We start from the raw sequence: 12,237 nt of genomic DNA on the forward strand, positions 1-12,237 counted from the left end.
AATTACTCACTAAATAAGTACGTACACACATTTTTCTTCTGCTTTTTTTTTGTCCCCCACTCTGGCCCTTGCTCTGCCACTTGTGAGCCCTGAGGCCTTGGAGAGTCATTTTTGTTCTCTAGGCTTTATGAAAGGAAGGGGCTGTCTGATCATCACAGACAGTGCAGGCTGTTTGTTTTTTACAAGGTGGAAGGAAACCAGACCTCTTTTTCTCCAGCTGCATGGCCAGAAGGGCTTCCCTAAGCTAGATCAGATATGCTCTGCCCCTGCCTCAGTGGACATGGTGGGGAACTTCGGAAAGGAAGCTAGTGAAAGGGATCAACCTTTGAATACTAAGCAGGATCTTAATTTCTCCTTGAATTGGCAAGCTTTATATTATGGGCCTGCTGTTGGCAGATAGTGGGGAAACCTTGATGGCGGCTGAGTTAAATATGGCCGGGATTTACAATGGAATAAAAGGTGCCAGATTAATAGGGTTTCTTTTCTCTGAACTGTAAATTGGAAGACCTGGTGCCTGATCGGCTACTAAATCTTCAGTCCCATGGGCTTCTAGATAGAGAGCTTTGGGAGCACCAAGCTGGCAGCCGAAGATTGATGCAAATAATGATCTCACCAGGGGATTTGCTCTGCAAGGGGCGCTGGGTTGAAGGGCAAAGGGACTTACCATATGTGCATTGTGACAACAACGTCTGAGCTAGCCTCTAATACTGCTAAGGGGACAGGTCAGCCTTTCCCCACATCATCTCAGGATATGGCCTGGGCAGAGGGCAGCAGATGACAGGCAGGCATATTTAAGCATCCTCTGGTAGCACTTCCTCCCCTCTCTCCTCTCCCTCTGCTCCCTAGATGCATGCTGCTGAGAGATGGAAAATGGCCCAGGGCCTGTGACTGCTCAGGGCCACTCCTGCAAGCCCCTAGGGACATTCTCTTTTGTAAAATACCCTCCAGCATTTTAAGGAGCAGGGTCTGGCACATTGCAAAGACTGAGTTATCACTGGCTTGAAGTTGGGTAGGATGGGGCGGAGAACAGGATGGAGGCTGGTCTGATTGTTTCTCAAGGCTCTCTCTAGCACTGCTTCCTAAGAATTCTGGAAACTAGATTGATGGCAGGGAATCCATTTCATTTAATTGTCACAGTAAACTTCGAGGTAGGTAGGACTGGGATTGATTTCATTTAAGGAATGAAGAAACCAAGGTTTAACAAGATTGGGTGACTTGCTCACAGTTGGACAGCAACAGCTGAAAAGAAAACAAATTTTCTAGACAATTCAGGCCCCAATGCTTTCTCCCTGGATGCCTTCGATCTCAAGTAGCCACTGTCTGTAGAGAGGAGTAAGAGAGCGGTGGGGAGGATGTGAACATGGTGATAATGGTGTTTTTTCCTGCTGCTTCGAGCCTTTTTTATGGGCAGGAGACATGCCTGTGGACCATGAGGGTTGGCATGACAGGAGCAGCATAATCTCAGAGCAGCTCCTTAGAAGGGGTTTGCTAACCCTTTTAGTGCCCTTATGGGACTTAGAAAAGAAGCTTGTTTGGAATAAATGTAGTCCTGTGGCAGGCATGGATTTTAGCCTCAACTTACCCTTTTTAGTTAGTACTCTTGCAAAGAATAATGTGCACATCCAGCTGCTCTCCTGATGAGAATTCAAATCTCAGCTTCAAAAGAAGAATCTCCATTGCAAAGGCTTTTCTTGTACCTCTGTATTCTTTCCTCTGTTACCTTAAGCTAAGACCACTCAGACAGCTTACCAGCTACCTACCTGGGGCTTCCAGTAGAACTCCACCAGGCCATTTAATCTAGGAAAACAGAACAAAATGGCAAAGGTTGGGGGAAATGCCCTGAAGTTGACAGTCAAGTGAGGGCCACCCAGGTGCCACCTTTGCTGGTGTCTTCTACCATTTTTCCTGGTGGCTTCTACTGTCTCCCTGACCAGACCAGTCTTGGAGTGCTCCCAGACCTTCTCTGAGCCAGCATCATTAAACCACTTTGGCTGGAGCCTCCACGGACATGCAGCCGAATATTTATGTCCAATCTATTTTTTTTTAATGTCAACAATTCAACTTACTTTTTGCCTTTTTCTTTGCTGCATTAGGAGAAGTCAATTCCTCTTATAGACAGGGAGGTGACCTTCCTTAGAATGAAATACAGACATTTTCCCTGCTAGCCATTGTACTTTTGAAGACCAAGCCCTCCTTCCTCTAAAGCAAACCTCCTTATCTTGTGTGTGTGTGTTTGTCTGTATATACACACTATATAGGGTAGCATTAAAATTACACTTAAAGGTTTAATGAAAGAAAAGAATAAAACAAAAATTTGGAGTGGGAGGGCAATGTAGATGTGTTCTGGAATTGAAGAGAGACTGGAAAAGAAGGAAAAAGGAGGGTTATCTGGCATCAGGATTTCTGCTGAGCCTGAGTAGTTGGAGTGGAACAGCCACCTGGAGTGCCAGCCAATTGGGCAGAGAGGACCACTGGAGGGGTACCATTTGGGTTCCTAGGAAGTGGGCTGTATCAGGGTAAATGCTAGGGGACAATGTTCCTGATATTACCCACTCATACAAGGGGGAGTACCACATCATCTGCCCCTAAGGTCCTCATCAGCCAAAAGTCCAGTGGCTTGCCCAGGTTGTAACTCTTTTCTCTACCACCATCTGGATCTCCTGTGAGGATGTCTGTCTGCAGAGGTCCCAGGTCAGCTATAATGGTGAAAAAGGATCCTGATCACACAGCAAGAATGGGGGAAGAGCTGCTACACCTGTTTGATGGGGTTAAGCTGAGCAAATGCAGGTCCAGGGAGTTAAACATGGGAGCCTTGATTTCTCAAATAGAGGGCCTCCTCAAAATTGATAGAATTATTTATTGGTGAGGTCAACTCCAATTGTAGAGGCATAAAGGGAGCTTATAGTTTTGAAGAACTCAACTGCAGATTATTTTATGAAATAAAGAACTCTTTGGTCATAAGCTGAGTTGGCCCTCATGATTTAACTTAAAATGCTGTACAAACCCAAACCTTTTGGAAAGTGGATTTTCCTCAACCTAACTAGAAATCCAGACACTTGTAATCTCCTCCCACAGAGGAGAAGCAATAGGCCCCCTTGGACCTGAGGAGAGAATTATGTCCCTGGGATCTTCTCATCTTTCCTCGTCTACCCACATTCAAGCTGGAATGCATTTGTGAGGTTTGCTAGGGTCAGACTTCTCAGAAGCAAGACTCACTGGTTGCTATAGCTAGAAAGAATGTCAGAGGTCATCTGATCTACCCTCTCATCTGTAGTAGTAGCAACCTGCTCTTGAGGAATGGCCACTTTAAGAAAAGGACCACTGGGGCTCGTTTGACTTTGGTTCCCCAGCACCTAGAACATCATTTGACAAGTGGCAGGTGCTCAATTAATGCTGACTGAATGACTGACCGATTGACTAAGTGAATGAATTTTTCTTGGCAACTACTTGACCACCTTTGGGGAAAGGCAGCTTAACTATCTTAGAGAGCAATATATTCTTCCTAGAGATCTCTCTGATGATTAGGAACTTGTTTAAATTGAATCAAAGGCTGACTTCCTCGCAGATTTTCTCTGTGTATTGGTTTTGTTCTCTGAAGGCAGCAAAGAAGTCAATCTCTTCATTCTCTCACCATAGCTTTTGCTATCCTATTCCACCTGGTACTCTTTCTTCAGCAGCCAGTCACTTCATGCTTTTCCCATATCCGTTGAGTGTTAAACCCATGGATGCCCTCCCACAGCAGTGCTCTATGATTTAGGTCTCTCATTTCCTTTTGGCTCTGATGAATGAACATGTCTTAGGCACCATTCTTTCTCAACCAGCTGCAATTATAGAAAAGTAGCTAAAAGGAGAAGCTATCGCTAGTGGTGATAGGATCAGTGATGTTTATTTTCTTCCTTACATTTTCTTGTTATAACAGAAAGTGTTTGCAAAGAGAATGCATTATTTTAATAATGAGGAAAACTATAAAGCTATTTTGATTGTGGAAAAAACCATACTGACAATCTGGTTTATTACAGAGTGTTGATGAACACTCTATTATTGGCCTAGGGAAACTTTATCAAATATCTACTAAGTACCAGGCACTGAACTGGGTAATACAGAGATGAGCAAAAATAACCCTTTCCTTCAGTTGGCTCTCAGTGTACTTGCTCACTTATGCCCTATGTAAAGAAAATGCCCTGGTTGCTATGGGAGCATGGAAAAGGGACACTGAAGATCAACTAGGAAAGAAGCAAAGAACTTATAAAAATAGGTGTTCAACGGGTAACAAGGAAGAGAGAAGTAAACGTGAAGACTCATTGATATGTGAAAGACGGCGGTCCTTTCAAGGAACATGCCCAGATTTGATGGGTCTTGAGGCAGGGTATGAAGCAGAGAGGAGCAGGAGCTAAGAGGAAAGAGGGGATGAGAGCAGGAAGGGCTTGCTGCTAGAAGTTTAGACTTCATTCTGTATGCATGCACAGGGGGATGGTAAGGCGGGGTGTAGGCATTTAAACCAGGAGAACTAATAACTTTGTCTAGACCTTTAATTCTTTGTCTTTTTTTTTTTTTCTTTTTGAGACAGAGTCTTGCTCTGTCACCCAGGCTGAAGTGTAGTGGCACGATCTCAGGTCACTGCAACCTCTACTTCCTAGGTTCAAGAGATTCTCCTGTCTCAGCCTCCCAAGTAGCTGGTATTACAGGCATGCACCAACATGCCCAGCTAATTTTTGTATTTTTAGTAGAGACAGGGTTTCACATGTTGGCCAAGCTGGTCTTGAACTCCTGACCTCAGGTGACCCCCCCACCTCAGCCTCCCAAAGTGCTGGGATTACAGGAATGAGCCACTGCACCCATCCCAGACCTTTAATTCTTTAATGGTAAAATTTCTGATAACACAGTGGTTAATAAGAAAGATTCTCTGGGTTGGGGGGTGGATAAGAGGGATATTCTTTCATCCTTCAAATAGTGCTGTGCAGGTAACTACTAAGCCCTGTTCATTCTCCTGCTGTGTCATGGGAAATAGGTAAAATAATTGAAATAATTACCAGGGCTTAAGAACGTGTATTCTAGAACCAGTCTTTCTAAACTTAAATCTCTGCTTCACTACCTATTAGCTGTGTGATCTTGGCTTCTCTGTCTCTCAATTTCCTCAACGGTAAATGTGCCTACCTCATTGAGTTGTTGGGAAGAATAAATGAATTAGCATATGGATAGCTCTTTTAGCCATGCTTGGCTGTTAAGAAGTTAATATGGGGTTGTTATTACTGTTAGCAGCAGTGAATTTGTATAGATCTGCAGTAACCTCAATTCTTGCATCTTCGGAAGAAAGAATTCAACCAAGAGGCATATGGCAGAGGGAAAGACCAAGGCAAGTTTTAGGGCAGGAGTGAAAGTTTATTAAGATGCTTTAGAGCAGGAGTGAAAGGAAGTAAAGTACACTTGGAAGAGGGCCAAATGGACAACTTGAGATATCAAGTGTGTAGTTTGACTTTTGACTTGGGGTTTTACATGTTGGCATTCTTCCTGGGGAGTTGCATCCCTTCTCTCCTGATTCTTCCCTTGGGGTAGGCTGTCTGCATGCGCAATGGCCTGCCAGCACTCAGGAGGGGCTGCATGCGCAGTATGCTTACTGAAGTTGTGTGCATGCTCACTTGAGTGTTTTTTCCTCGCCAGTCATTTTCCTAGAAAAATGTCATATACTAGTTAAACTCCACCATTTTGCCTCCTACTATGCATGCTTGAGCCCACTCACCCAACTCTTGAGATCTTATCAGGAAGCTGCTGATCACTAGTGTCAGGTGTTTTCTATTTATTGAGAGACTGCCTTTCCCTGGTGCTGGCTGTGACCAATTATTATTTTAGAGAGACGGTTAACAACAACCTGATCATCACCTGATGGTCGGCTAACCTTCCTGGTGGCAGAGAGTACCCTCTCCTTCCCTGCTCATGTCTGCCTAACTACCTACTGTAACATTACAAGGCATGTCTTATCTTCTCATCATTATTCTATCTATGAGGGGAGAAGAAGGGCCTAATGGGATTTGGAGTTAGAAGCAGCATGCCACCATTACTAATTGATTGTGTGACTTGGGCAATTTAACTTCCAAGAGACCTAGTTTTCCTGCTGAAAATGCAGATGATAAAAATAACTACTTCACAGGGTCTTGTGGAGATCAAATGAGATAATGGATGCAAAAACACTTTATAAATTGTAAATTGATGAATACTAGCCACTAAGTTAATATTCCCTCCCTAGTTCTCTCATAAAGAGGGCAGGAATGGATCTCCCTGTTGCACAGAGAAACTGAGGGCCAAAGGGGTTCAGTAATTTACTGCAATTCTCCTATGAGTTTGGGTTGGGTCTGGCATAGGACGTTGCCTCTGTGCTCAGCAATTTCCCCACAGTATCTGGGCCAAGTATGCTCTGTCTGCTATATCCAGACACAGAATCCGTACAAATAAAAGCAAAATCCTGGGCCAACCTCCTCTTGCCACTTTGCTGGATTCTAACTGCCTCTTATTTCAGCAATAGAAATAATTAAACCAGGAACTTGATTTTAATAGGCCTTAGGTCAGGTTTAGCATTCTGCATCCTTGGTCAATTTCCCCAGGATTTCTTAGCTAATCTGGCGGAGAGGAAACTGTCCTGGAGTGGTTCATTTGCATCAAAACCACTATAATTTGTAAGAAAATGGCATTGCTTTTAAATGCAAAGGAGTATACTTGAGTTGACAGAGCAGACAGTCTTTGATTCTTCAAATAAGGCAATCCCTAATGTTCTGGAAATAATCTTTCCATCTCTCCAATTATACTCCTCCCAGGAGAAGTCCCCTTAACCTTATATATTTCTTCAAAATATAGCCAGTAAAGTTTTTTCTAATCAAGGGCAACTCTTCTTGCCTGTAGGGGAATTATTTAAGGAACAATTCTCAACTGGGGCAGACACATGGAGATGCTACTAAGTGCAAACCATTGAGTAACAAAGATGTATAAGATACAGTCCCACGCATTAGGAAGTTTACAATATCCAGAGGGAGATAATGGTGCAACACCTGTAAGAGAAAGCAGAATATGGTATTTTAAGAGTGCTGCAAAGTTATTCATGACTTAGGGTCTGAACCTGCTTAGGAGATTAGAATAGACAAGGACAGAAGATGGTTACTTGGCAGGACCTCAAAGGCTGATATGATGTCTCCACCAAGACAACTCTCCACTGTCTCCTACTTTTTACTCACCTCACAATCTCAGTCCAGCTGTTCTGCTCAATACTTTGTCATCTACCATTTGAAAGTTAAAATATCATTGTCTCCAGGAGTCCACTGGAAAGGGTATTTTGCCATCTAAAGTGAATTAGTGTATCCAATTCACTAGCTCCCTCTTTTACAGCCTTTGTTCTGTACCCTCCGTGCTTATTTCTTCCATACTTTGAGCAGTTCCCTGAATGCTAAGGATAGATGGTTCAATATGGGGTCGGAATTAGAAATGGATTGGAATCCAGGTTCTGGCCCTGGCCAGTGATGTAACCTTGGGAAGTTTGTTAAATCCTCCAACTTCACACTCCTCTTCTGTAAAATGACAGTGATATGGTCTGAATGTTTGTGTCCCCCAACCCCATTTGTAGGTTGAAAGCCTAACCCCTAAGGTAATGGTATTAGGAAGTGAAATCTTTGAGAAGTGATTAGGTCACGAGGGTGGAGATCCCATGGATGGGATTAATACCTTCATAAAAGAGGCTTGAGAGAGACCCCTTATTCCCTCTTCCATGTGAGGACAGTGAGAAGGCACCATCTATAGTCTATTTCCAGAAAATGGGCTCTCACCAGACGCCAAATGTGCCTTGACCTTGGACTTCTCAGCCTCCAGAACTGTGAGAAATGTATTTCCGTTGTTTATAAGCCACCTGTCAGGCCTCTGAGCCCAAGCTAAGCCATCATAACCCCTGTGACCTGCACATATACATCCAGATGGCCTGGGGCAACTGAAGAACCACAAAAGAAGTGAAACAGTCAGTTCCTGCCTTAACTGATGACATTCCGCCATTGTGATTTGTTCCTGCCCTGCCCTAACTAATCAGTCGACCTTGTGACATTCCTCCCCTGGACAATGAGTCTCATGATCACTCTACCCTGCAGCTTGTGACCTCTGTCCCTGCCTGCAAGAGATAACCAACTTTAACTGTAATTTTCTACTACCTACCCAAATCCTATAAAACTGCCCCACCCCTATCTCCCTTTGCAGACTCCTTTTTAGGGCTCAGCTTGCCTGCACCCAGGTGATTAAAAAGCTTTATTGCTCACACAAATAACACGGACACGTGCAACACCACCCAGTTGGTGGTATTTTGTTGTAGCAGCTTGAAAGACTAAGACAGAAAATTGGTATTGAGAAGTAGGGGTGCTATAGTAACAAATACCTAAGATGTGGAAGCAGGTTTGGAACTAGGTAAGTGGGTAGAGCCTGAAGAGTTTTGAAGTGCGTGATTTAGAAAACCCTACAGTTGCTGTGAATTTCTTAGTGAGGGTGATTCTGGTGAGGGCTCAGGAGAGGAGGAGAGCCATAAAGAAAGCCTTGGTATTCTTACAAGATAGCTTATAGGTTACGAACAGAATGCTAATAGAAATATGGACAGTAAAGGCCATTTGGATGAAGTCTCAGATGGAAATGAAGGAAATGTTATTGGAAACTGAAGGAAAGGTGACCTGTGATACACACTGGCAAAGAACAACTTGGCTGAATTTTGTTCATCTCCTAGTGTTTTGTGGAAGGTAGAATTTGTAAAGAATGAAATTGGATATTTAGCTGAAGCTATTGTTTTTAATTTTTATTTTTGGGATAGGGTCTTACTCTGTTGCCCAGGTTGGAGTGCTTCGGTATGATAGCTCACTGCACCCTCCAAGCCTGGGCTCAAGTGATCCTCGTGCCTCAGCCTTCTGAGTAGCTAGGATTACAGGTGTGTGCCACCACGTGTGGCTATTTTTTTTTTTTTTTTAATTTTTTTGTAGAGACGAGGGTCTCACTTAGCTGATGCTATTTTTAAGCAGTCTTGAAGGTATGGCCTAGTTTCTCTTGATTACTTATAGCAAATGTGACGGAAAAAAGGAATGATTTAAAGACTAATCAAAATGACAGCAGAACTTAAAAATCTCAAAAATTCTCAGCCTATCTGTATTGGAAAAAAATGAGAAAGCCTGTTTGAGAAAGAAAATGAAAGATGTAGCCAAAATGGATAAGAAAATTAGTATGAATCAGCCATCTAAATGGAGGCCAGGACTTACTGTCTAAGACAATAGAAGAATGACTCTAAAGGTATCTTGGAGATCATTGGGGCTGTCCCTTCCATTACGGTCCCAGAATGCAAGCACCTGCAGAACAGAACGATTTTAAAGGAAAGGAGAACACACCTCCTGCTTCGTGCTACCTCATCATGGGCTCTGCTCTTCACACTCCATTTCTATGCTCCTCAACTGCCCCAAGTGTGGCTCCAGGGTGCTTGCTATGGTTCGTGCTGCACCCTGCAAAGGTGTAGGGGCTTGACTGCCTCCACCCAGATTTCAAAAGATGCCCCAAAAGCTGAAGGACCCAGGCAAAGAGCTGCTATGGAGGTAGGGCTACTGCAAAGAACTAGGGCAATGCCCAGCAAATTCATTAAGGTGGATCATGACCCCAGGCTGGTAGAGATATCAGCACTTCATTCTAGCCTAGGAAAGCTGCAGGCACATTATTCCAACCCTTGAGGGGTGCAGTGTGGGTTGCATGCCGCAAAGCCGTGGGAGCAGGGCTGCTCAAATCCATAGGGGAAAGACAGCCACCCCAGTAGGTCCAGAAGGCATGACCTCCACTCTAGTGGTTTCAGAGGGCAGACCAACAACTCAACAAAGATTGTTTTAGGGCTGTAAGACTGAATGTTCTTTGCCTTGTTGGATTTTGGACTTGCTTGAGAAATGTCACTTCTTTCTACTTTCCTATTTCTCCCTTGTATAATGGGAATGACTGTCCTATGCCCATTCCACAATTATATATTGTAGGCACAAAACTAGTTTGATTTCACAGGCTTATAGCTGGAGGGGGATGGAGAATTTGTGCAGAATGAATCATACCTTAAGTCTCACCCATATCTCATCTCATCTAAATATCATATTGAGATGATACTGAGATGAGACTTTGGAATTCAGACTCTTGAGTTGATGCTGTAATGAGTTAAGACTTTGGGGGCTATTCAGATGGAAGAAATGTATTTTGCATGCAAGAAGGAAATGAATTTGGGGGGCAAATCAGAATGTCAGGATGTTTGTAGTAAGTGCTTATAATTTTATGTTGCCTCGGCATCTATTTTAAAATATGTTTAACTTTCTTATATTAAAGCAGGGTTCAGTCATCTTTGACACAGTTCTTAGTACTATATCCCACCCAAATGGCTCCAGCTGGTGGCCAGAGATAAAACTTAGAGGCATCTTTCCTGCCTAACAGGCTGGGCTCAACATTTTCCTGCCGTTTCCTTTAAACTGACCATTCAGACAATTTTCCCAAGAACTTAATGTGATCACCTCTCAGTCGCAGTGTGGCCTCTTGGAACTAGAGCCCACTTGTGTTCAACTGACCAATTAAAGCTCCCCTTGGGCAACCTGTTTGGATAACATCCTGTACCCAATAAAAACACTGGCCCATGAGTCCCTTCTCTCTCCCTCTGCCTGCATTCCCTGGTATGTGGCCTCCGGGCATGCCATCGACACCCCCAGGGTCTGAAGTACTAAAAAGTCTTAAACTTTCACATTGTTTTTGCATCATTGCAATTGCACCTGCGGTCAGACCCCTGATGGTGAGGCCTGCCTTGAGAAGATTCATGCAGGTGAATCTCCTCCTGTTGTTATTGGCACCTCTGGTGACTGCTGGAAACAACAGCTAAGTTAATGTAGAAGCTCAAAGTAGCTCATTTAAAACAGCCTCTCCTCCCAAATTTATATGTTGAAATCCTAACCCCCAAGATGATAGTATTAAGAGGTGGAGCCTTTGAGGAGATGATCAGGACAGGGGGAAGAGCCCTCATGAATGAGATTTTATTAAAGAGACCTGAGAGAGACCCCTCACTCCATCCAACGTGTGAGGATACAGCAAGAAGATGCTACATATGAACCAGAAAATGGGCCCTCACGAGACACCAGGTTTGCCAGTGCCTTTATCTGGACTTCCCAGCCCCCAGAACTGTGAGACATTTTTGATGTTTGTAAGACACCTAAACTATGCTATTTTGTTACAGTCATGAGACAGACAGTAGTAACAACTATCACACTGAGGAAAAGGAGAGGTGTGGTTCATATATATAAAGCAATTATATAAAAAGTTTTGTATAATTTATATAAAGCAATTTGGATAAAACTTAAATTTTCTCTTATGACTACAAGTCATTAGTTGTATTGGGCATATTAGCTCATGTAGCAGAGACCAGAATACACTGCCCCCAAATATGCCACTCTGGCATATGAATTATTTTGAGCTAGAGGCAATTGAGATAAAGCAGACACAAGATGAGTTTTCTGCTATCTCCCTATCTGCCTGAAAGTGGAACATAAATTATTCTTGTGAAGGTATTCCACCCACCCTACTTTTTGTACCAGTTAGGGGAAGACAACATTATCACCAGAGATGAGATGGCACTGAAAATAATTTACATAAACAAACCTCGCTAAGTAACCGTTATCTATCACTGAGTGTCACCCATATATTTATCTTCCCATAGTTTACCATCCCTAAAAAGCACAGAAATGCCTTTCATTTGTCTTATCACTTCTCTACAAATTGATCATTCATTGTCTGAATGGCATAAAAGCCTCCAAGCCTAACTGCTTCTTTGGAGGCTTTTCTCTTCTTTATGAAGCCCTCTTGGGCCATAGAAAACTTTTAATTTTAAATAAGTACGTATGCTTTTCTCCCATTAAATTGCCTGTGTCAGTTTATTTTGCAGGACCAACCACTAAATATAAGAGGGTAAGGGGATTTTTTTTTCCTTCCATACATTCATTTATTGGGTTTGTAGAAAGATTTTTTCCAGTACTCAGTACTTAGTAGATGATAAATAAGTGCCTACTGACTGGATGAATGCTCTTTTCCTCTGTATACGTTTGCATGTACATTTGTCCTCATTTGGAACATTGGCACCTTAATCCTTCTCTTTCCTCCAAAATAATCTGGTTAACTACTATAGTTATTTTAAAAGTAGCCCTGAACCCCACTCCCAGCTTAGATAGCTTCAGTTAT

The sequence above is a fragment of the Papio anubis genome, chromosome 1 (genome assembly GCF_008728515.1).
Source record: "Papio anubis isolate 15944 chromosome 1, Panubis1.0, whole genome shotgun sequence".
Classification (NCBI taxonomy): domain Eukaryota; kingdom Metazoa; phylum Chordata; class Mammalia; order Primates; family Cercopithecidae; genus Papio; species Papio anubis.